This window comes from Podarcis raffonei, chromosome 14, assembly GCF_027172205.1.
Source record: "Podarcis raffonei isolate rPodRaf1 chromosome 14, rPodRaf1.pri, whole genome shotgun sequence".
NCBI lineage: Eukaryota > Metazoa > Chordata > Lepidosauria > Squamata > Lacertidae > Podarcis > Podarcis raffonei.
The window spans coordinates 41,799,363-41,825,642 of record NC_070615.1 but is presented as its reverse complement, the minus strand read 5'-3'; the positions used below and the strand labels follow the sequence as shown (position 1 = coordinate 41,825,642).

The window sequence follows — 26,280 nt, the reverse complement described above, 5'->3', positions numbered from 1 at the left end:
CCCCCCAATTCCCCTTACAGAGCTATACATTTCCAAATGGTTTAACAATAAATCCCTCTTCCCAGGGAACTCTGGGAATTGCAGCTTTGTGAAGGGAAAAGGAGCCTCCTAACACCTCTCAACCCTCTTAAGAAAGTACAGTTCCCAGGACTCTCTGGGGGGAGCCATGGCTGCTTAAAGTGGCACCGCCGTCCTTTAAATGCGTAGCACAGATGGGGCCTAAGTAATTCTCTGCTGCTGCTTTAAGAAAAGGCAAGCGATGCTGCTGTCTGTGCCCCTCTCTGCTTTGCATCCCTGGAGGTGAAAGGATGAAAGGAAGTGTGTTTGACGAACTCATGCCTTTAAGTCAGCCTTTCAAGATGCGAGATAATAGGCAGTATTGTCAAGCTGCCCTGGGGACAGAGTCTAGCATGGTAGTTTAGTCTCCGCATCCCCTCCACCCTGCTCCCCAAATGAGTCATTGTGAGCTCAGATTCAGAGGAAACCATACAAGGGAAAGCAAGAGATAATGAGCCTGAACAAGACAGAGAAGGGAGGGAGGGAGGGAGGGAGGAGAAAGAAGAGTGGAAGGGAATTATATGTTGAAAGGTGTATTTTCTTAAATGAACTCCTGCACATCCGAGGCCTGCATCTTTGTGTGTCTTTTGTACAAGTGTCGTCCCCTCAGCGAAAAAAAGGGGAATTGGAAAGGAAGAAGCGAAGGCCTTAATTATGAACAGTCAACTCTCTCTCCCCCCCCCCCCACACCACCAGCCTGTCTCTGGTTTGCTGCCAATTTTATAATCTGGATTGTCAAATGAGCTGAAATCGTCTGGGGAAGCTTGTACATTTGCAGCCAACTGTGGCTTCCGAGGAAGAACAATGCTCTGGAACCATCTAATGGGCAATGTGCGTGTCCCCAAAGTTTGATGCTTGCTGGTATGGATGTCAATGTTCTTGTCTTTTCTCGAGAGCCAGTTGCAATAAAATTGGGGAGTGAGGGAGTGAAATGGGGCAGGATTGTCTATTAGCTGTTGGTTGCTGTCTTGGTGGAGCATGTTCTGTTTCCAAACGCCCCATTCCAGTAAAACAGTAGAACAAACATATTGTTGGGAAACAAGCAAATTTGAAAGCTCTTCCAGCCATGGGATTATGCTTATTAGGAGACCTTGTTCAAGGGTTCTGCAGGCAGGGAAGCTATGAGCAGAGAAGGGATGGGGGAGAAATTTTATTCAGTCGGCATCTGAAGGCGAATCTACCAGATCCACACTTCCCAAAACGTTTCATGAGCCAGGATAGCTCAGTAAGTAGAGTACGAGATCCTTAATCTCAGGGTTGTGGCTTTGAGTCCCATGTTGGGCAAAGGTTTCCTGCACTGCAGGGGGTTGGTCTAGATGACTCTCCTGGTTCCTTCCAACTCTACCATTCTCTGGTAAAGGTAAAGGTAAAGTACCCCTGGATGGTTAAGTCCAGTCAAAGGCGACTATGGGGTTGCAGCGCTCATCTCGCTTCAGGCTGAGGGAGCCGGCGTTTGTTCACAGACAGCTTTCCGGGTCATGTGGCCAGCATGACTAAACTGCTTCTGGCACAACGGAACACTGTGCTGGAAGCCAGAGCAAGCAAGGAAATGTTGTTTACCTTTCCACCGCAGCAGTACCTATTTATCTGCTTGCACTGGCATGCTTTCGAACTGCTAGGTTGACAGGAGCTGGGACAAAGCAATGGGAGCTCACCCCATCACGGGGATTTGAAACTGCTGACCTTCCAATCAGCAAGCCCAAGAGGCTCAGTGGTTTAGACCACAGCGCCACCTGTATCCCTTTTCTATGATTCTATGAAACACAACCATACTTTGAAATTTGCACTTCTCTGAATTTTGCAATGCAGTTCTCCAATCAATTGTGTAGACAACATGTGCATATCAGGTGGAATTTTATATAAAATGCATATACAGTGGTACCTCTGGTTACAAACTTTATTTGTTCCGGAGATCTGTTCTTATCCTGAAACTGTTCTTAAAATGAGGCACCATTAGCAAAAGCGCACCTCCTGGTGCATGATTTCCGCTCGCATCCCAGGGCAAAGTTCGCAACCGGGAGCAACTACTTCCAGGTTAGCGCAGCTTGTAACCCAATGCATGTGCAACCAGAAGCGTTTGTATCCAGAGGTACCACTGTATTCATGAAAGCAACCAAGAAAGATGCATTATGTTTTTGCCTGCCAACTCCAGCCAGCAACCTTTGTTCCAGCACTGACCAGCCAGATGCTTCTGAAAAGCTCTTAGCAGGACATGAAGGCAACAGCTCTCTTTTGCTTAATGAACCCAATTCACAACACAAGATCCCTGCTGGATCAGGCCAAAGGCACATTTAATCCAGCATCCTGTTTTCACAGTGGCCAACCAGATGCCTATGAGAGCCAGTGTGGTGTAGTGGTTAAGAGCGGTAGACTCGTAATCTGGTGAACCGGGTTCGCGTCTCCGCTCCTTCACATGCAGCTGCTGGGTGACCTTGGGCTAGTCACACTTCTCTGAAGTCTCTCAGCCTCACTCACCTCACAGAGTGTTTGTTGTGAGAGAGGAAGGGAAAGGAGAATGTTAGCTGCTTTGAGACTCCTTTGGGTAGTGATAAAGTGGGATATCAAAACCAAACTCCTCTTCTTCTTCTTCTACAAGAAGCATCTGAATGCAACAGAACTCTTCACACTTGCAACCCAACACAATTGATATTCAAAGGCGTAGTGCCTGTGACAGTGGAGGTAGAACATTGCCATTGTGGTTAGTAGCTGCTGAAAGTTTTATCATTCATAAATTTGTCTAATTTTCAATTGGTGCCCATCACTCCCTCTTGTGGGTGCAAATACCATAGCTTAACTGTGCTTTGTGAAGAAGGATTTTCTTTTGTCTGTCATAAAGCAACATTGAAAGGGAATCTAGCGGCTCTTCCACTGTAGATGCACCCAAGGAATTTCAAAGGGAAGCCTGACAAGTTTTGGTAAAAATGAAGGAAGTTCTCAGGGGGGTTCTGCAGTTCATTACAGTTGTCACCTGAAATTCACAAGAGAACGGATTTTCAATGGACTCTAGAGGCTGCTCCTCGGGCAAAACATCTGAGGAAATTTGAAGAAATCCGGAATCATGCTGACAGCAGGATTTCTCAGAAGTGTTCCACACAGAAATGTTGTTGAAGTTTGCAGAATTGTAGAGTTGGAAGGGACCCCAAGGTTCAACTGCTCCAACCCCCCTGCAAAGCAAGGATCTCAACATACAGTCCCCAATCTGATTCAAAACCATACTGGACCTGCTTAGCTTTGCAAATTCGCTAGCAGTTTTAGAGAGTCATTAATCCATGTACAGTGATACCTTGGGTTACATACGCTTCAGGTTACATACGCTTCAGGTTACAGACTTCACTAACCCAGAAATAGTGCTTCAGGTTAAGAACTTTGCTTCAGGATGAGAACAGAAATCATGCTCTGGCGGCGCGGCAGCAGCAGGAGGCCCCATTAGCTAAAGTGGTGCTTCAGGTTAAGAACAGTTTCAGGTTAAGTATGGACCTCCGGAACGAATTAAGTACTTAATTGGAGGTACCATTGTACCTCTTTTTTGGTTTAGATTATAATCTGATCTGATCAGCTTCCTTCCGTGGCATCTTCAACACTGCATTAGCAGCTTCCCTGGTATGAAGGAACCTGGTAAATGTAATTTCCCAGAACACCCAAAGCCTTTCTCTGGACACCAGATATCCTGAAATCCTTATTCCCCAAACCTCCTTAAGTGTGGGATGCTGCTCATGGTGAGGCACTCAAATAATTTCATTGGGACTGTAATGAAGTCCAGAAGTGCAGCAGAACTGAAACAGGCCTGGTTGTGATGAATACAGGTCAATAGAAATAACTGCCTTCTTACATCTCAGGCTGCCATACAAATTAATGGGTACCCTGGGTCCTGTCCATGGCCCCATTCTGCCAGACTGCTCCTTAACAGGGACACTGTGAAGCTCCTTCTAACACTCCTGAGATGGCTGGAAGGCTGTGTAAGGAAGTTCATGACCAGATATGGGTAAGAGTTTACTGAGAAGATCCATCTTTCATCCCTTCCTGGTGAGATCATTTCTTGTTTTGGACTCTGAAAATAATGCTTTCTTGGCTGGTGGTGTGTGTGAGTCTGGATCTAGCTATGCAGCTGGTGCCACCGTGGGAGGCAAATTCTCCTCCACTGGTCTTCTTGAGGGAGCAAAGATGACTAATAAATTTTACCTTCCAATCCCGGGATGATTCATAATACCTCCCACCTGGAAAGAAAGCAGCAGCATCCTAGCAGAAGTAATATGACCCAGACACTATGTGGTGGATTAGTTTGAACTGGTTTAACGCTGGCCCCAAGACACCAACCAAATTGTTCTTTTGGCTCCTGGTGCTCCAGATGGGGTGCTCTTCCTGGAAACGGCTGATGGAATGGTTGACCACAAGCCAAGAAGCTATATATCAGGCACTTAAGACATCTCCCCTTCCTTCAACACTCCCCACTTCTATCATCTAAATGAATGCATGTCAGACATCCGAAGCCTTACTTTGAAATGGAGCACAAGGGAAAGAGAAGGCTAGGTGGAGCAAGAGAGGAAAGGCGAAACTTAAAGCCCTTTGTTTATTTTAGACTGTGCAATTAAGGGATGGAGTAGTGTGATGTTGACTGCAAATTTAAAAATAAAGCACCAATTAACTGAAGCCAGCCATCTGGGCTCGTTGGCTGCTGCCCTCGGGACCTGGCTGGTTACTCCAGGGTTTGCACGCGTCTTGCGCTGCCAACAGCTCATCCTTGTTGGTGGAGAAAGTTCATCCATCCCCTTTGTCTGCAGTGGAGATGCAAGGGAGTGAGAGAGAGAGTAGGCCATAGGTGTGTGTGGGGAAGAGAGGTGGGGAGAAGTGGACAGAAGGGTGTTCCTGTAAATGGTGGGCTCTCATGTGGATGTGACTTAAAAGTATGGTACCGGTGTGTGTATGGCAGGGGAGGGAGGTTCCCAGGTACCAAAGCAAAGGGCTTCTTCAAACAGTTCATAGGGAATCTATGGGATTAGCTCCCACAAGAGACAATGATGGTGAGCAACTCGGATGGCTTTAGAAAAGGGTTAGACAACACTGGCGGTATTTAACTCCATGGAAATTAGCCAAAATGTACAAAGGAGCCAAAAGTAATTGTCGGAGCAGTTTTTATTAATTGCTTATATAAATATAAACATTTATAAACTGTGAAAATAGTAACCAAAAAAATAGTATTTTGATATGGCAGTAAATTTATGTAAAAAGAATGAAGGAATAAATGGGAAGTTGGGTATAAAAGATTGTAATCATAATTTTTTTGTCATAATTTTTATCTTAATAACAGATTGTGTAAATTTCATTTTCTTTTCTTTTCCCTCACCTCTTAAGTTGTACCCCCTTTTCAGCATTGTTCCCCTTTTTTTGTATGCAATAAGCATGGAAATAAAATAAAATTTAAAAAAACAAAAAGAAAGAAAAGGGTTAGACAAATACATGGAGAAAGCTATTAATGTCTACTAGCTACAATGGTTGCATGCTCCCTCCTCTCTTGGAGGCAGTATGCTTCTAAATACCAATTGCTGGAAACCACAAGAGGGGGAAGCATAAGCGCCAACCCCCTGGGGCCCTGGGTGCCCGAGTACCCACAAAATTCCCTGCAAATTTCAGTGCCAAGCTGGAACTCCTGGGGGAAAGTGTTCGTGTTCAGGTCCTGCCTGCAAACTTCCTATAGACATCTGGTTGGCCACTGCCAGAATGGGATGCTGGACAAGATGGGCTTTGGGTCTTCTTCTTATGATGCCATACATGATACAAACAGAACCCTGTGAGTTGCTGCAACCAACTTGATCAAATGTAAATACCAGGGGATATTTGTTTGGGCAATTTCCATGTCACCTGTCAGTGAAAACTCTCCATGTGGGTTATATTAAAATAATGAAATCAGCAAATAAATAAAATAGTAGGAGATAATAATAATAATAATAATAATAATAATAATAATAATAATAATACAAGCAGCAGATTACCCTGCCCATTCTCTGCTTAACTCTAGAACCCAATGAAGTAAATTGGCAAGTGAATTAGCCTAAACAAGTGCATAGTCATACAACACATTGAGTAATCAGAATGTGTTGGCTGCCTGCTGATCTTGGAGGACTATGTTCCACCAAGGTTTTGGCAATAAAGAGCACTGAACTTAATGACATGTACTTCTGAGCATATTTGCATAGGTTTGCAGCAGCTATTCTAGCAATGGAGGCAAATCCCCTTTCTCCATTCGGTGACGATAACTGGAAAGCCATCCACAATATGAAAAGAACCATGGCCTTAATTACTTCCATTTATATCCTGAAAAATCTTCCACTTTAATGGATTCTGTTGTTGGATTAATTCATATTTCTTCCTAATGCATTGAGACAACATTTATTTGATTTAATTGGCTGCCAAGATCAGTTGATAGTATGGTGATAATTTACACTTTAAGGCCGAAAACTATCTGAACCTATTGTTTATTTGCAGCACAAGCCTAGCAAGGAAATTCATCAAAGCAAGCAGGATTTTTTAATAGTGTCTCTCATTAGCGTCTCTTAATTAGGTTTCTTCTGTTATTACACCAGGGGATCTGGAGGTGCCCCTGGTGCAAACTTCAAAACTACAATTAAATTAAGTTGAATTCTGGAAGAAACCTTGAACTTCAATTTCTTCCGTCTTTGGTTCAACTTCATCTAGATTTTAATCCCATTGTGTCCCTAGGGCTGGTTATCACATTGTTATAGCCACAACATTGCAGGAGAGATCTGAAGACAGAGTTCAGGAGCCAATGAATTTCTTTAGGCGCACACCAAAGACTTATGTTCCCCAATGAGATTTTCCTATTTTTATTTTCTTTGAGTAGAAGAAGCCCATCTAGTCCACTTTTTTAAAAAAAATGTTTTCAAAGTCATCTCAGTTTGAAAAGTGGTTCGCTGTTTGTCATGGAAATCACAGAACCATAGAATCTTAGAGCTGGAAGGAACATTAAAGTCCAGCCCGCACTCCATGTATGGATCTTGCAACTACAGCAGGTACAGGGAGCCAAGATGCAGACCCTCCAAGTGTCCCTATTTTCCAGTGTAGTGGCAAATTCAGATGTGTGGGGTCCCTTCATGATAGTCACAGCCACGCCCCTTCTAAGATTATAAAATAATAAGAATTAGGGATGCATTGCAATGCTTGATGTAGATCTCTGTGTGTTGCCTTTCAGCTAGATCTATTATTTTCTGCTCACATATGCAGGCAAATGATTTTACTTGCTCCAATATAATCTTTTGGAGTGACGTAAATTGTGTTTTCTATGAAGTTCCCTTATACGTAACAAACCTTGCACCCTGTTCTCTTGATACTGAAGCACCCTGTGTTGTCAGTGTTCCTAAATGTTTTGGAGCATACAGTGGTTGCTTTTCTTGATGACTGGGCAGCTCTAGAAAACTGGAGACAGGGACCTTGCTGCAGAAAATAGTAACAGGTTTTCACTCCCCCGCAACCCTGAACCACTGCATCCATGTGTGTGCACGTGCGCACATGTGTACCTTAAAAAAAAAGACTGCAAAAATGGGAAAGAATAAACCTACGACTGAGCACTTGCAGAGCTGGCAGAGACTGGAAATAGGTTAATGTGTCTGAGATGACTTTCCAGCCAATGATTTTGGTATGGTCCTCCAACATCCACATCCAGCCTTTGCTCCAAAACAGAGGTGGGGCCAGGGTTAAAAATGCCCCTGCTTCTTCATTCAGGAATGTCCCCCTGGCCCATCTTCCCTGTTCTCCCAGGCTAGAGAGCTTCCTTTCAGGGTCACAAGGAGTTCAGCATTTTTGAAGTGCGCGCGCACACACACACACACACACACACTGTGATCAGGCAGTGGCTAAGGCAAACCTCACTCACTCACTCCACCTGCATATCTCTGCAAAGGCCCCAGTGCCAGAAATAAGCCCGCAAGCCATTCCTCTGCTTTGCCTGTTTCTGCAAGGAGGTAATTTATTGCGGCTGCAATTCATCCTTCACTGCAAGTCAGGGTGTGGAGGAAAAGCGCCCTAAATAAAGTCTCCCAAATATACAGTGATAGGAAAGAATCCTTCTGCTGTTATGTACACTTCAGTGACAGTTGTGGGATTTATTAAAAAAAGATGAGAGAGGGAGAAAGTAAAAAATGCACACTGTCTAATCTTATTGCCCTCTTTTCCTCCACACCACCTCATTCAATAAGCATTGCAGGCAAAACTGGAGCCAGAGGGAAGGAGGCTCAAATCTGCTCCCTCTTGTTCTCCATCATCTGACAGTAACCACTCCCAGGTGCTCAAGCCTGCCACTGTCTGTTTGCTTCCTTCCTTCCTTTGCAGAGCCAAAAAGCCTTTGTGTGCAGTTACTGTAATGCTAGAGTAGGGGTGTTGGAGGATTTCGACGAAAATGGACACCAGAGCAGAAATTGCTGATGCTTGCTTATTCTCCCAGGTGCTGAACAGAAACCAACCCAGCGTATATGATCAGTATTCACTGTTGCTGCTGCTTTCAGTCCACAAATGATGTGTAATTGATTATGGTCCCCCACTGCCAAATTGGCATTGTGTTTGGGCTGGAATGAGTGGGGAGAAACAGCACAATGACAATGTAACTAACGTTATTTATGAATTCCTTACGGGGTGCCAACTTGAATAAAACATTGTGGGGGGCCTAGGTAAGCTCCACCCTGCACAATTGATCACATGAAACAGCATCAACTTTGTGGGGGCCCGGCCCCCCTAAACATTTTATTGTGGAGGCGAAGCCCCCATGACCTCTAGAGGTTCCTCCTATGACTCCTTGTGCAATTTCCCCAAAGGGGACAGCAAGACAATTAGCTAGCTTTTGGTGAAAGATGAACAGTGGCAGAAAGGAAACAGTGCTGCCTACAGTGCTGGGCAGAATGGAAAATGTTGCCTTCTTACACCTGTATATCTGAAGGAGCGTCTCCACCCCCATCATTCAGCCTGGACACTGAGATCCAGTGCTGAGAGCCTTCTGGCAGTTCCCTCATTGCAACAAGTGAGGCTACAGGGAACCAGACAGAGGGCCTTCTCGGTAGTGGCGCCTGCCCTGTGGAACGCCCTCCCATCAGATGTCAAAGAGATAAACAACTACCTGACATTCAGAAGACATCTTAAGGCAGCCCTGTTCAGGGAAGTTTTTAATATGTAATGCTGTACTGTTTTTAACACTTGATTGGGAGCCACCCAGAGTGGCTGGGGAAACTCAGCCAGATGGGCGGGGTATAAATAATTATTATTATTATTATTATTATTATTATTATTATTATTATTATTATTATTACACCCCTGTGGCAGAGCTGACTGAGCTGGTGTTAAACTTTGTAACTTCCTGGCCTTGCTCACAAGCAGCAAACTCTGGCTCCCATCAGCTCCAGCCAACATGGGCAGTGGTCGGGCATGATGGGAGATGTAGTCCACCTACATTTGGAGGATAATACATTCCTACATCAGACAAAGCCCTGGAGTAAATAGTATAATCTGCATTTTACAGTAACATACATTATTAGCGCAATTTATTAGAATATGTTTGTGCAAGTGCATGTGTGCGCAATTTACTTAGTTCACAAAATTCCGGTGCAAAATACTTTGAAAATGTTGTCATAAGGAAAGGTTACAAACTGTAGCCCCAAAAACCATTGTTGTAATTGGGGATAAATGCAACATTTCCCCTCGCGACGTGACAACCTAATTGTACCCCTCCCATTGTTTCACAGCCTGGCTTCATTGGCAGTTTGGGGAGGGTGGTTGTTCCTGCCTTCGCATCAGTGATCTTCCCTCCTGGGGCACTGATGCAATACTGAGAAATCAGCGCACCCAAATTCCATTCCATGAGAGTAAACAATTGATGATATCATGCAACCCTTCTCTGCCAGTCTAACATCATGTTTTAAAGCAGAGAACACACCTGGCAGACTTCTGCTTTAAAAAGGAAGTTATTTATTCGTCTTTGTATTATTATTATTATTATTATTATTATTATTATTATTATTATTATTACTACTACTACTACTACTACTACTACTACCCGTGGCCCTCCAGATATATGCTGAACTACAATTTCCCTTCATCTCTGACCACTGGTTTTGCTGATCAGTGGCAGAGTCCCAACAATATCTAGAAAGCCACAGATCACACACAGAGAATACAATAGGTCCATGCTACATTTTGCCCCAGCAATACAGCTGGGCTGCTGAAGGCAGCCAAGGCACCATTTTATGTGCCTTTGATTTACCTTTTCCAGGATCTTGCTGAGACAACTTGAATTCCTGGCTTCAGCTGCATAAGTGCTGTCCATGGTGCTGAATCCACATCTTAGACTCCCTGCAAAGTGCTTGAGAGAATGCTCTCTGTGGTCCTGTAACTTGGACACTATTCAATGTGCTTGTCCTCCCAGGAGCTCCTGATCTCCCTTCCATGGTGGCTATTCCCATTTATCACAACAGCAAAGGTCTTGCCCATTGCCTATTATTTTATTCCTTATCATTTTACTAGGTTATTTTCTTGCAAATATATCTCATCTTTTTTACTTGGCTACATCTACCGGTATATCTTTCTTTCTTATATAAAACTTGGAACCTAAGGTGGGTGTATTTGTGGTTTCTGGACAGTCTGCCACTGAGCAGATCTAGGCCTGCTTTGATTCAGAAAGGTATTTCCCAAAGACGACACATGCCACGGACTGATTCTGAGACCTTTTGTGTGACAAATACGTTCTCTCCTACTGAGCAATGTCTCTCTTCCCTCCCCAACCCGCCCCCTTCGCATTTCAAATATATTCACTTGTATAACTCATTAGCTGCTGTTGAAATGGAACTGTTGCAGCAATAGCAACACACACTCACAGGTGGGGAAAATGTCACACCATATCATTATCAGCCACCCACTTGAAAAAGCTGTGGTGCGAAGTGCGGCCTTAACACTGAGAATGTTAAACTTCACAGAAGCCTCTTGGCCTGCCTGATTAGCTGCCATGGATGGTCAAAAAGCCTCACAAATGGACTGATGGTTTTATAATTAGACCCTCACTCAGAGACACCCATTTCCTTGTGCAGGAGTGTGTGGTTTTTTTCTCTCTCCACAGCACAGGTAACTGTATTTCTTGAAGTGTGATTTTTGACAAATCACGGCCAGGAAAAAAAAAAGTGAAGGAAAAATTGCAGCTCCTTCAAGACCAAGACAGCATTTCTATTACTCTAGAATTGATTAGTCATAGTACGCATGCAGACAGGTGTGGCTTCAAGGGTCGCCATCTGCTGATCATCATCATATCATCATTTTATTTGTATGTAGTGGTTAAGAGCGGTAGACTCATAATCTGGTGAACCGGGTTCATGTCCCCGCTCCTCCACATGCAGCTGCTGGGTGACCTTGGGATAGTCACACTTCTCTGGGGTCTCTAAGCCTCACTCACCTCACAGAGTGTTTGTTGTTGGGGAGGAAGGGAAAGAAGAATGTTAGCCGCTTTGAGACTCCTTTGGGTAGTGATAAAGCGGGATATCAAATCCAAAATCATCCTCCTCCTCCTCCTCCTCCTCCTCCTCCTCCTCCTCCTCTTCTTCTTCCACAGCTAAACAATGCTCAAGGTAGCTTACAATATGAAAGGATTTACATTGTTACAAACATAGCAAAGTAGTCATAAAAATAAATACAGTGGTACCTCGGGTTAAGAACTTAATTCGTTCTGGAGGTCCGTTCTTAACCTGAAACTGTTCTTGACCTGAGGTACCAATTTAGCTAATGGGGCCTCCCGCTGCCACCACGCGATTTCTGTTCTCATCCTGAAGCAAAGTTCTTAACCTGAGGTACTATTTCTGGGTTAGTGGAGTCTGTAACCTGAAGCGTCTGTAACCCGAGGTACCACTGTAAAACCTACATAACGAAACTGAACAATTTCCACATAAAAATAACAATACAAAAAAAATAATATCAGTAACAGCAAAAATTCCCAACAAAAGTTTCCCCAAAATACCTCAGTCCCTGCTGGGCAGCAGCAGCAGGTCTTATGAAGTCTGCCAGGCCCCACCCTGGGCCAGGTGGAGAGAGGCAGGAACGGGGCCCTCTGGCTCCCAGCAGGTCAGACAACATTGGAAGCTGTCTTATACAGAGTCAGAGCATTGGTACATCTACCTCAGTAGTCTGCAGCAGGGAGTGGAGAACCTTTGGCCTTCCAGATGTTGCTAAACTCCCATTTTTCCTTGCCAATGAGTCATGCTCACTGGGGTTGATAGGAGTTGTAGTTCAGCAAGCTGGGATGTGTGCAGCCTTTGAGTAATCCAGGATGCCTCAAGGCAGACTGGATTCTCCTGGTGTTTCCCCCTTAAAGCAATAATCACGCACGCCGTCTTGTAAACGGTAAAAATAGCATTTACTCACTCAGAGCTTCTATTGCTGAATATCAGATACAGCAGCTTTGTTCAGGCAGGTTTAAAATGGTAATTCAGTTAGACAGACAAGCTTACGTCTAGTTTAAGATGCTGTCTGAGCAATGGAGCTCAGACATGCAATTTGTTCTCACATTTCTGGCTTGGTGATGAGGTGAAGAGGTAAGAGTAAAGAGAGGCAAAAGAGCAAAAGGGAAGTGCCTAGGCAGGTGAGGAGATTATATGGTGGTACCTCAATCCTCAAACTTAATCCGTTCTGGAAGTCTGTTCCAAAACCAAGGTGTTCCAAAACCAAGGTGCGCTTTCCCATAGAAAGTAATGCAAAATGGATTAATCCATTCCAGACTTTTAAAAACAACCCCTAAAACAGCAATTTAACATTAATTTTACTATCTAACGGGACCATTGATCCATAAAATGAAGGCAATAAACAATATACTGCAGTCACACAATCAATCAATCAATCAGTAGCTGAACTGGGTTCCACACAGTCACAAAAACACAACAAAAAAGAGCCGCAAAAACAGAAATGCAAATAAATACCATAACCAGACAGACCTCAGCATAAAACTCAAAACGGAAGTGTGACACTCAAATCGGAAGCGTAAGACTCAAAACGGAGCATGTTTGGCTTCCAAAAAAAGTTCGCAAACTGGAACACTTACTTTCGGGTTTGCAGTATTTGGGTTCCAAGGTGTTTGAGAACCAAGGTACTCAAGGTCAGGACACAGTGGGAGGGTCTCTCAGAGTTCTCTCTAGCAAACTTACAGGAAAACTCTGTGAGCTCCAGCCCCTATCATGTGCCTATCTAGGAAACATGCATTGTTGGTTTGACTGTGTTGTAAATATCCCACAATTAGGTCAATTCCCCTTTGAATGTGAACTGGTTCCAGTTTCTCCCCTTTCCCTGGTCCCTGAGGATGAAATGACCAGGGATGGAGCATAGGAAGAAGAGGCCCATTCTTTTTGTTTTATTTTGCTTCAGCTAACATTGACATTCGCCTTTTGGAGCAAAATTGAAATATCAGGATGCAGCAACATATCTGCTCGGAAAATATTGGGGTGAGATAGACTTTAAATGGCTTTTAATGAAGCATTTTGCACCAAAGGACAACTAGCCCTTCAACGAAGGCTTCCTTGAATTAAATCCTCACATTCAGATACACTTTTTTTTTAAGGGAGAAAAACAATATTACCTGTTTAAAGGGAGTACAAAAATCCAATTAAGTTTTGAATTTTAATTTCCTTGCATGCGTGGTTTTGTTGCCCTGTGAAAAGAATGTAAATGTAAATGGCATTTCCTCTACGTTATCTCCATAATCCAGAGGCTAGAATATCCTGTCATACTTATTTTGTCTGGTGATGATAAAAAACCAAACAGAGTTTTTAACTAAATTTGCTGTAAATGGGCAAATAATCAAAAATGAACATCTTTATAGTCTAATCTTTCATTAGTGTGTGTGCCTAAAATGCTGCTCAGAAAAGATTAGCTTTCACTCTTTCTATGTGTGTGTGTGTGTGTGTGTGTGTGTGTATGAATGCATTTTGCCTGAATCTGCCTGCAGGGCAGAAGGAACACAGTGACACAAGCTATGGAAGTGGTTCCCACCATGATGCCTTCCAAATATTGTAGACTTCAACTTCCATAATCCCAGACCAGAAGGCACACTTGCTGAGGCTGATGGAAGTTGGAGTCCTACAATATCTAGAAGGCAACAGGACTGTTGTTGTTTAGTTGTTTTGTCGTGTCCGACTCTTCGTGACCCCATGGACCAGAGTATGCCAGGCACTCCTGTCTTCCACTGCTTCCCACAGTTTGGTCAAACTCATGCTGGTAGCTTCGAGAACACTGTCCAACAATCTCGTCCTCTGTCGTCCTCTTCTCCTTGTGCCCCCCATCTTTCCCAACATCAGGGTCTTTTCCAGAGAGTCTTCTCTTCTCATGAGGTGGCCAAAGTATTGGAGCCTCAGCTTCAGGATCTGTCCTTCCAGTGAGCACTCAGGGTTGATTTCCTTAAGAATGGATCGGTTTGATCTTCTTGCAGTCCATGGGACTTTCAAGAGTCTCCTCCAAAACCATAATTCAAAAGCATCAATTCTTCGGTGATCAGCCTTCTTTATGGTCCAGCTCTCATTTCCATACATCACTACTGGGAAAACCATAGCTTTAACTATACGGACCTTTGTTGGCAAGGTGATGTCTCTGCTTTTTAAGATGCTGTCTAGGTTTGTCATTGCTTTTCTCCCAAGAAGCAGGCGTCTTTTAATTTCGTGACTGCTGTCACCATCCATGGTGATCATGGAGCCCAAGAAACAGGCAACAGGACTACAGAATTGGAATACATATCTGCAGCCCAGGTTGTTTCCCACTCAGCCCCCAGCAACTCCAGTCCCTGCCCAAACGATCCTGCTCTGTAGCACTTTCTCCAAATCATGCTGCTGGCATTTGGTGATGTTCCTGCAAGGATGACATTCCAGAGCCTAGGACTGGGGATCTACCAGAGCTTTCATACCCACCCATCCCATTACACTCTGCTGCAGCACTTTTTTTAAAAAAGGCTTACTTTCAAAGGGCTGATTGCAGAAAGCACTGTCCTCAGGTGCCTTCAGGGACCAGTTTCAAGCTGATCCCAAAATGCTCCCCCTACAACTTTTTCACTCAGCCTGTAGGCCAGGGCTGGATTTAGGTTAGATGAGGCCCTAAGCTACTGAAGGTAATGGGGCCCTTTATATGTCCAGCTGTCCTTTGTCAACAACGAATTGTGACTGTTTTTTTGTGTTGAGTGTATGCTATATTGTAATTTATTTATTTTTTAATATACATTTTTATTAGTTTTTACATATATTTTCCAAACATCTCATCTCATTTCATCTCATCTCATCTTATACAACATTTTGGCTATATTAGCCTGAGACTTCCATCAAACACGTATAATGATTTTCAAACCTCATCTCTTAATCTTACATTTGTTACCCTATTACTTTTAATAATCCATAACTTAAAATCCATTCTCATAAATCTTTTCTGCAATATTTCATATAGTTCCCCTTACAAAAGTTCTTGTAGCCCTACAAGCGTAGTCAGTTGGTTACAATTGTCCTTCAGATAACTCGTCTATTTACTCCAATCTTTCAAGAATCTTGGTCCCGCTGGTTTCGAATTCTCCCTGTCATCTTACCCAATTCTGCATAGTCCATCCATTTCATCCATTTCATCTGCCATTCCTCTTTCATTGGTAGTTCTTCCTGCTTCCATTTCTGTGCCAATAATACTCTTGCTGCAATTGTCACATATAAAAACAGTTTTTTATCTTGTCTTTTAATGTCAATGCCTACAATACCAAATAAAAATGCTTCTGTTTTTTTTATTTATATAAATGTATATTTCAACATCTTTTACAAATGGGCTATATGGTAATTTATGGACCTAATGGGTATCTAAAGCCATTTGCACATAACAAATAGGAGCCTACACAACACAAAACACTGTTTTTTATCTTGTATTTTGGAAATGTACATCCAGTCCCCCCCCTTTAAATTTTTTTTGAGGGCCCAAGAGAGTGGGGACCTAAGCTAGAACTTGTTTTGCTTATACATAAATCTGGCACTGCTGTAGGTGGTGATGTTCAAGTTTCAGCTGTTTGGGGGTGTAAGCAAACAGGGGTGAAGTGTGAGATGAACCAAATGTACCAGCAGCGCTGATTATGCTCCTGATTCCTAGAATGTGACTCTTCTGTTTTTTAATCTACTGGGATGGGGGAGGAAACCCTGCAGCTTGTATTTTCACGTCATATCCCAGTTGTTATCAAAATACTGCCATTTATTAGTTTCTAAGAGTTACTAGCAGACTTTGGTAACATGATCAAACTTTAATTAAAATGCCTGCTGGAATAAGAAGAAATTGTCTTTGGTAAGCACTGGAAGCTCAGTAGTGGAGTGGCTGTCTGACTTAAGTTGTAAGGGAATTCCATAAAATTGGGCCCACAATACTGAAAGCACTGCTCCTGGGGGAGATGAGCCATCCATCTGATCCTTTTTGGGGAGCACTAACTCATAGAATCATAGAATTGTAGAATTGGAAGGGACCCTGAAGATCATCTAGTCCTGCAATGCAGGAATGTGCAACTGTCCCATACGAGGATGGAACCTGCTACCTTGACATTATCAGCACCGTGCTCTAACCCAGGGGTCCGTAAACAGACCCCTGTGTTGTAATATAGACAAGCTGATGAAGAATTGAACAAGACTGGCTGATGAAGCATTGAAGGAAACAGATTGGTTATCCGGAAACTCTGTTCCGGCAATATTTGGTGACAGATTATATATCGAACTTTTAAATTATTCTACCGCAACTGGTGAAGAAGATTTAGAGACTTTGGTTGTGATTTCTGATCATTTGTATTAGTCTATAAATAGTGTTTAGTGCCATTGTTATTGGCCATCGTGTTGTGTTATATTGTTCAGCAAACCCAGGGGTCAGCAAGGTTTACCTTGCCTGGGCCGAATTGGTCCAGTGGAGATCCCTCCGTGGGCCAGATCATGCCAGATCACCCGCCTGCCCATGATTTCCAGTGTCTAAGCGTGTGCAGATGCGATTCCCGGTGCCGCAGAAGTGAGTCCCCGCGCCAGTTTAGCGCAGTGTACCAGGACTCTCCGAGCAGGCTGCTCGGTTCTGGGGCGGCTTGTGGGCCAGTTAAACAGGCTCCATGGGCCACTTCCAGCCCATGGACTGCACGTTGGCCACCCCTGCTCTAACCAACTGAGCTGTTCATGAAGACCTCAATGATTGGGCAGGAATATAAGGGAACTATCCCATGGCCTGGGACATGGGTGGCACTGTGGGTTAAACCACAGAACCTAGGACTTGCCTATCAGAAGGTTGGCAGTTCGAATCCCCACAACGGGGTGAGTTCCCGTTGCTCGGTCCCAGCTCCTGCCAACCTAGCAGTTTGAAAGCACATCAAAGTGCAAGTAAATAAATAGGTACCACTCCGGCGGGAAGGTAAACGGCATTTCCGTGTGCTGCTCTGGTTCACCAGAATGCGGCTTAGTCATGCTGGCCACATGACCTGGAAGCTGTCTGCGGACAAATGCCAGCTCCCTCAGCCTATAGAGCGAGATGAGCGCGCAACCACAGAGTCAGTCATGACTCGACCTAATGGTCAGGGGTCCCTTTACCTTTCATCCCATGCCCTAATGCTTAAGAGCCTTGTAAATTACTTAGAAGCAAAGCAGAAAACCTTTCTCTATCTCCATGGAAGCCAAACTCAATGGGGATTATGTCTGGCGACACATGTATAGGATTGCACCGCCAATCTCATTTTGCTTAATGACACTTTGTCCCGCACATCTCTCTTTGAAGAAGGGTGGGCGGGTGGGAATCCCACATGTGGTTGTTAAATACATGTGACCTTCGGAGAGCTTTAATCTAAGCAAATGCACAACGCACTTTGAAGTTGACCAGCCTGACCATGTGTTCTGCAATCAGAGAGAGGTTGCAAGAGGTCAGATTTAGGCCCATCAGCTTCAAAGCTGATTGTAAACCTTGCAAGATTAAAGCTCTCAAAAAGCTGTATGTCTTTTAAAAAATAATAATACTCATTTCCCCCCTTCGTGAGGTCCACAAAGAGAGGCTTAGAAAGAAAGCTGGGCAGCAGCATCAAGATGTCATTCACTGAGAGGCAAAATGAGATGAGCAGCTATAACTCTTAGCTTGTATAGCAGCTGTAATAGATAGTGTGTGAAGCAACAGGAGCAGCCCATCCTTTCTCTCCAAGCATAGAGAAACAATCCTGAAGTGGGCATACAGAGCTCCTGCAAAAGTGTGAAAAAGGATTACAAAAAAAAATAAGTCTCACCAAGTCAGAAGGATATGTTTCCAATCATTGCACATTAAAGGACATCAATAGGAAATATGTGTAATTTATATATGGTGGAAGACAAGGGTAGCTTGTCCACCTTTGGTCCCCACCATGCTCTTAGCTCTCAGCTCTGGCTCCTAGAAGCCGTCAACATGTGACAGCAGCCACACCCTGGAAACGGCTTTGACTGGCCAGCTGTACCAGGTGAGGGTAGCTGATGGGTCTCAAACCCTCAGTGAGTTAGGGATGTCCACTCCATGTGAAGGCAGGCTCTGGTAGATTGAGCAGATGAGACCGACAGTGGGTCCGACAGTCAAGAAGGTGTTTCCTGCCCATGCTGTGTAGAGGGAAGTGAGGAGCAGATGGGGCTTGTCCGCCTGGAAAGGTAGTCCATCTAGGAGGAGGAAAACTCTGGTCCTAAACCTCTGCTGCCTTGCGGGATATCTTTGGGAGAAGAAAAGGTTAAGGAAAGCCTACACAGATCTGGAGTGGAGTCCCTTAAAGCAGTTGGATGTTTTCTTGTACCCTTCCTTCTAGCAACTCCTTTTCCCCCCAATTTTTTTTATTAGTTTTCACAATATTATAAACAAACAAACAAACAAACAAAAATCATAGCCTTATTGAAAATTACGCTTATTAACTTTGTTAAGTGACTTTCTCTCTTCCCCTTGGTTGAATTTCATTGCATGTCCTTTTCCAAATCCCAATTCTTATAAAATTTAACTTAGACATTAACATCCTTAAATCTTCACCTTATGGAATTAAACATATTAATTCATCACTTAACATAAATAAAATCCTAAACCAATTAAGTATCTGTAAGCTGTTTTCAGTTAATTTGACTTAACAAATTTAGCTAGATAATCATTAAATTTAATCCACTCTTCCTGATACTCCTCCTCCTTCTGGTCGCGGACTCTTCCGGTTAAGTCGGCTAGCTCCGAAAAATCCATCATCTTCATCTGCCATTCTTCTATCGTTGGTAATTCTTGGGTTTTCCACTTTTCAGCTAACAAAATACGGGCAGCAGTTGTGGCATACAAAAACAATGTAGCATCTTTCTTGGGCAATTCCAAACCTGTTATTCCAAAAAGAAAGGCCTCTGGTTTCTTTATAAATGTATATTTCAACATTTTTTTCAATTCATTATAAATCTTTTCCCAAAAGTCTTTCAGTCTTTCAGCAACTCCTGCAGCCAGGCTGCTGCCAAACATATTGCTCTGTTTCCCTTTGGAGCATGTCAGTGAGATGATATCACTCTTGTTATCTGGGCAGTCTAGGACCTCCATACACGCTGCCCAGGCTTACACCCTAGGGAGGTCACTTCAGTGCTGTTAACAGAGTGGTTTGACTTCACACTCAGACATGCATTCCATTGTCTCTCGAGACAAATGGATGCCAACAACATATGGGTTGCCTCCAACTCATTCCTGCTCAGGAGTAGACCCATTGAGCTCGATAAACCAGCATTAGCCAAGCCCATTAATTTCAAGGGGTCTGCTCCAAGTAGGACTAGCTTTGGATACAAATCTCTCTCTCTCCTCTCTGTGTGTGTTGTAGACACAGACACACTCACATGGCCTCATGGTGAGCGGAATAAATCATCATCATCATCATTATTATTTTTAAAAATCTCACATTGCAAAATATTCTTTTTATGTTGGATATTGCCCTGGTTCACCCACAAGGCCAAAAAAGAAAGCATTGGAATGCTCAGAAACATCCAGCTACCCACAACAGCTGTTGGTTAGAAGCCTCCATCAGCTATTGATGCTGAGAGCTGCTACTATTTACCAGCAAGCCCTGCACCAGTGCTCAAGGAATGCCAGTACCTCCACTGCTGGTCCTCAGTGAGCCATAGGGCTTGAATGTGGAAGAGAATGCTGTGAAAAAATGTGGCTTGGGGTGTCGTCTAGGCAGCTTGCAATAAATGGATCATCTCTAATTTCACTTGTAGTTGCTGTATGGCCATTGTAAGTTGCATGATTATTCAGAGGCAGCAGAGGGAAGGGAGCTCTTAGCTTGCCTCTTGTGGGATTCCAATCTTCAAAGGCGCTGCCTGCCTATCTTTTAATGCACACCTATAGCCTAATAAGTTCCAGTCAGCAAGTGCTGGGGGAGGCATTTCAGAAAACAAAGACAAGGACTAGACATTTAATTTACCTGGGAGGGATAGTTCATCTTCCTTTCTCGAGGCATTTGGAAATGCACAAGACACAATGTCAGCTTCTCAGCTAGTTCCAAAAATCCCTTCTCTGTAGAAACATTAAACGAAAAAACAAAGGAAAAAAGCATCGCTACTTATATTTGAATCAAGCAGCAATTCGGCTGCTAATTGTCTAGTAATTGACACAACGGCTACAATGTTCATTGTGAATGTCAAACCATTAAATATTAGGGCCTTAGGCCAGGATTCAAGCCGTAATTTGCTACTGAGTTAACAGGACAACGAGGAAATGACAACTGCCAATAGATAGCCCAGACACAAGATAATGACCGAGGTAATCAACTGGGGTGTAAACTTGGTGCAGCTCTATTGATTTCATTGCAGCTCTGCAGATTTATACCAGCAGAAGATCTCATTTTCTATCACGCCGGAAGAAAATTGTCTTAAGAATGAGACTTGTGGTTTGAACAGGGGTGGGGGCTGGGGGGGATTTCTGCAAATCAACAAAGTGTCTTGAGCATTACAAAGTGGTACACTGGATTAAAAGATTAAGAAAATGAAATCGCAGAGGAAGGGAAATGCAGTAAGCTTTTGACAAATTGACTCTTACATGAGTAGGGTATTGATGATTCAGAAGGACATGTCTGAAATGTTTGGCCTCTAAGACCTGTGGTGATTTTTAAGATACAAAGAAGGAGAAAGAGAAGGAGAAGGGGAAAGTATTTGAAGTGGAGAAAGCATGTCATAGAGAGAGAGGCAGATGGACAAGCTATTCTTCTGCAGAAAATTACTTTTTGTACATATGAGCCACAACTGTCCTGATAGTTAGAGGTACTCTGTGTTTTCATTTATAAAAATATATGCTACTGACCTCCAGAGTCTCAGACCCTCCAAGTGTCCCTATTTTCCAGGGACAGTCCTGGATTTACAGAAGCCATCCCGGTTTCTAATTTGAACCTGGAATGTCCTGCTTTTCTTTAAGCTGTCCCTTATTTTCATAAGAGAAATGTTGAAGGGTATGGAATAGGACATCCCCAGGGCTTTTCTTCAGCCAGAACTCACCCAAACTCAGCCTTGTATATGGAAGTTTTTTTACTGTTTAATGCTTTGTTTTGTTTTTATATGTTGGAAGCTGACCAGAGTGGGCATCACATGGACAAGGTATAGTTGTTGTTGTTGAAACAGGACATCCCTAGACATCACCTTGCCGACAAAGGTCCGTATAGTTAAAGCTACGGTTTTCCCAGTAGTGATGTATGGAGGTGAGAGCTGGACTATAAAGAAGGCTGATCACCAAAGAATTGATGCTTTTGAATTATGGTGCTGGAGGAGACTCTTGAGAGTCCCATGGACTGCAAGAAGATCAAACCTATCCATTCTGAAGGAAATCAGCCCTGAGTGCTCACTGGAAGGACAGATCGTGAAGCTGAGGCTCCAATACTTTGGCCACCTCATGAGAAGAGAAGACTCCCTGGAAAAGACCCTGATGTTGGGAAAGATGGAAGGCACAAGGAGAAGGGGACGGCAGAGGATGAGATGGTTGGATAGTGTTCTCGAAGCTACCAACATGAGTTTGACCAAACTGCGGGAGGCAGTGGAAGACAGGCGTGCCTGGTGTGCTCTGGTCCATGGGGTCACGAAGAGTCGGACACGACTAAACGACTAAACAACAACAACATTTTCATCAGAGAAAGGTTGGAGGGTATGGAGTCCGTATCACTTCACAGTGCAGCTGGGAATGAATGCACTTCTATGTGATAACTCCTTGAGGAAACAGGGTTTTCACCTCAAGAGGAAGTTGAGGTCAGAGCTCTTATCCCTGATATTATTACTACCCTATAACAAAGAGGGCTTTTTGTGTATGTGAAGAAGAGTTAACCAAGAGCTGGGCAACTTGTCCTCCAAATGTGGTGCAGTCCCTGTAGGGCTTTGTCATCCAGTTTGAACCAACATGAACTGTCCTCAGAAAGAAAGAGAAGCACAGCACTGTCTTGTGTTCGAGATAAATCACTGTTGAATACAGACATGCATCAGCTCTGTATGAAACCAGAGTTCTAGTTACAGGTAGGTAACCGTGTTGGTCTGCCGTAGTCGAAACAAAATTTAAAAAATCCTTCCAGTAGCACCTTAAAGGTAAAGGTAAAGGGGCCCCTGACCATTAGGTCCAGTCATGACCGACTCTGGGGTTGCAGTGCTCATCTCGCTTTATTAGCCGAGGGAGCCTGCGTACAGCTTCCAGGTCATGTGGCCAGCATGACTGAGCGCTTCTGGTGAACCAGAGCAGCGCATGGAAACGCCATTTACCTTCCTGCTGGAGCGGTACCTATTTATCTACTTGCACTTTGACATGCTTTCGAACTGCTAGGTTGGCAGGAGCAGGGACCAAGCAACGGGAGCTCACCCCGTCGTGGGGATTGGAACCGCTGACCTTCTGATCAGCAAGTCCTAGGCTCTGTGGTTTAACCCACAGCACCACCCGCATCCCTTACCACCTTAGCACCTTAGAGACCAACTAAGTTTGTTATTGGTATGAGCTTTCGTGTGCATGCACACTTCTTCAGATACTGAAGAAGAATTTTTTTTATTTTGTATGAAACCAGAGGCATGAGTTTTCTCAGCTGCCTCAGGGAAGTTTTTCTTCTTCTTTTTGCTCTTGCCTAAATGGGATTGGGATGTTGAGAAGGCAGTGGCAAACTCACCAAAAGCTGCATGTTGCTCTTTTGGCTCAGTAATCACCACCACCACCATAATAAAAACCTGCAGATGTAGTTGTTGAAAGCAAAACCAGTGTTCCTTTTGAAGACTGGTTGATTGCCATTCTACTCTGGAAATTGTACCTCTGGAAGGGGAATACCAACCAACCAACTCTCAGCACCTAATTTTTTTTAATAAAAAAAATACAGATCCCAGAATTCCTGTTGGGGAGTCGTGAATGTTTTAAGTGGTAATATGGTACTTTAAATGTATGGTGTGTATGTGGCCTTAGTTGGAAAAACTGATATATTCTAAACACACTTGGGCATTGTTATTATTTTGAGTCAAGAAATGTATCACAAATCCAAAAGAAATTAGATTCCAATCTGGGTGCTGTATGGATCAGGTTAGTTCACATTTGACTGAACAGAAATCAAATTACCCCAAGCACCTCTTCTTCTCAGCCATCTACCAATGCAGATGCTCAAAGCTAAATTTCACTAATCTCCAAATGGTGTTCTGTAGACGTTGTTATTTCTTTGGCTGAACTCCAACAATTAAAAAGCACTTAAGCAACACTGTTAAGTAGTATGGCAGCAATTGTGCAAACATATTTCGATTACAGCTCCACTAACTGGAGCCAGACAATTAAAAAAGTTTAAAACCTACCGTTAAAAAACAGAAAGCATGTCAATGAAAACTGCCATATTGTCTTTAGAAATATGGAACATTTCCAAAATTCTCATCTGAATTACCTGGTATTGTGTGTAAAGTAGGACTGATGTAGCCTACCCCAATCCTTGGTTCCCATATATAGTTTGACTACAACCCGCATAGTCAATGATCACGGATGATGGGAGTTGTAGTGCAACAGCAAAAGTTGAGAAATGCTTGACAATTGAACGAATGCATTAGGGATTTTTTGTGGTTCCATTTTTCATTTCTAAATTTTGAACTGAGTATTATGACCACATGCTTTAATGCAGTGCATTGGTTAGAGTGCTAGGCTAAGATTGGAGAGACCCAGGTTTAACTCTCCAGCCAGTTAAGCTCACTAGGTCATTCAATCTTGTTTAGATAAATCTACAGAAATCTGAGAATAAAAAAGGGAGAGAAAACTATGTATTCAATGGAAAGGCAAGTTTGTGTGTCTACTCAGTGCGGCAAATTGTTCCGCCCAGGGGTGCCAACTTGAATTGGGGGACCCATGTAAACCCCGCCCCACAAAATTGATCACAAGATGCAGTGCTAACGCACAATTGGAATGGCAATGCCTACCAACTTTGGGGGGTGTCCAGCCCCCTCAAATATTTTATTGATCAGGTAAGGCAAACAGGGCACTGCCTCACCAATCTCAGTCTGCCCACAGCAGGCACTATCTCCTTGCCTTCTTACTTACAACCAGTCAAAGTACTGCCTTATTGATTTCTTCCTCCTTAGTCTCAATGTTACCACTGTAAAACTCAGTAGGGAGAAGAATGGGGGCAAAAGTAAATTGAGTTGGCTTTGCCTGTCATTGGCTCTGGCACCATCTACAGGCAACACCCCCTTTATGTGGGGACACGGGTGGCGCTGTGGTCTAAACCACTGAGCCTAGGGCTTGCCAGTCAGAAGGTCAGCGGTTTGAATCCCCGCAACATGATGAGCTCCCGTTGCTCGGTCCCAGCTCCTGCCAACCTAGCAGTTCGAAAGCACACCAGTGCAAGTAGATAAATAGGTACAGCTCCAGCGGGAAGGTAAACGGTGTTTCCGTGTGCTGCTCTGGTTTTGCTTAGTCATGCTGGCCACGTGACCCAGAAAAACTGTCTGCAGATAAACGTCAGCTCCCTTGGCCAGTAAAGCGAAATGAGCACCGCAAGCCCAGAGTCGTTCGTGAGTGGACTTAACTGTCAGGGGTCCTGTACCTTTACCTTTTATGTTCCAAGGCATCAGTGAAATTGTGTATATTTGAAACACCATTGGAAAAGCCTGCAAACACCCTTTTCTTCCCCTTTTTGTGATGTTTCTGTGATGTTTTGGGGTCACTTTTGGGTTTGGCGTGATGTGCATATGCATGGGCATGTATGTATTGAATGCACATAAATAGGGTGTTGCCTATACTGTTTGCTTCCCTGCTTTCTATCCTCCTAGGACCAATGGACACCAGCCTCCAGTGATCCTACTCCAGGAGAAAGTCTGCATTTCAACATCTCCATAATGCCTGACCTTAAAGAGAAATGAATATCATCACTCATTGGTTCCCTAAAAAACATTATATATATAATCTTCAAGCAGACACAAATATGAACTTTTCACCAAGTTAACAGGTTGACGTTGTGATTAGAAAGGAGGAAATCAAAAAGCAATTACATACCTAGGTATTATGCTAATACAATTATGGAAACCGCTAGCCCAAAACTGTTGATAAATTAGATAAGTAAAAGAAGCTGACCTGAAAGGATATTTTAAATAATGCCATACCATCCTTGCTATCTAATATAATTGCTCTCCTGTGACCCAACCTACATTAAAAGTAAATTCCTCCTTTAAAAAATTATATGTTCGGCACATGATGATTAAAATAACAATATATTCTCTCTTCTGCTGGCAATGATGTTATGTAAAATATGGGGGGGGGGGAGAAGGAAGGAGAATGAATTAGCCTTTGATGCTAAAAATTTACTGTGCACTGTCATTTTAATGAATTACATTTGAGATGTGTTAAAGTTGGAAATCGTTAGCTAACCTTTTCAATAAAACATTTTCTAAAATCAACACTGAGAAAGGATGCAATTTCTGCAGAGGTAACTAGACCGATTATAATCTAGTTTATTGCACATGCCTTGTTTGACACCTGTCAAAGCATTCCAGCAACGGCCTGTGGTTATGGAAGCAAACTTGGAGTGGAAGGAGAGCAACTGGGAGAATTGCTCTTGCAGCTGAACAGCCAGGAGATCCCACCAGTGCATAACAACAACAGCAGCAACAGCAACAACAACAACAATTTATTTATACCCTGCCCATCTGGCTAGGGCATAGACCATTTGGCATGTAATGTTTCCCCTGCAGCCCCCAATTCCCAGGACAATATTTTCCTTTTGTCTAACAGTAGGGC

At 43.4% G+C, this 26,280-nt stretch overlaps 1 long non-coding RNA gene across 2 annotated transcripts in view; it reads left to right on the top strand.

Annotated features, from left to right (window-relative positions):
• Positions 1 to 25,940, top strand: part of LOC128401885 (uncharacterized) — a 28,914-nt gene extending 2,974 nt beyond the window's left edge. Inside the window, exons 2-3 of one of the 2 annotated variants that reach the window (XR_008327555.1) lie at positions 754 to 918; positions 25,317 to 25,940. This is a non-coding gene — a long non-coding RNA (uncharacterized LOC128401885). Of the gene's footprint in view, positions 1 to 753; positions 919 to 3,893; positions 5,200 to 25,316 lie in introns of those variants that run through there. The other variant, XR_008327556.1, reaches the window with a different exon arrangement.
• The last annotated feature ends 340 nt before the right edge of the window (positions 25,941 to 26,280 follow it).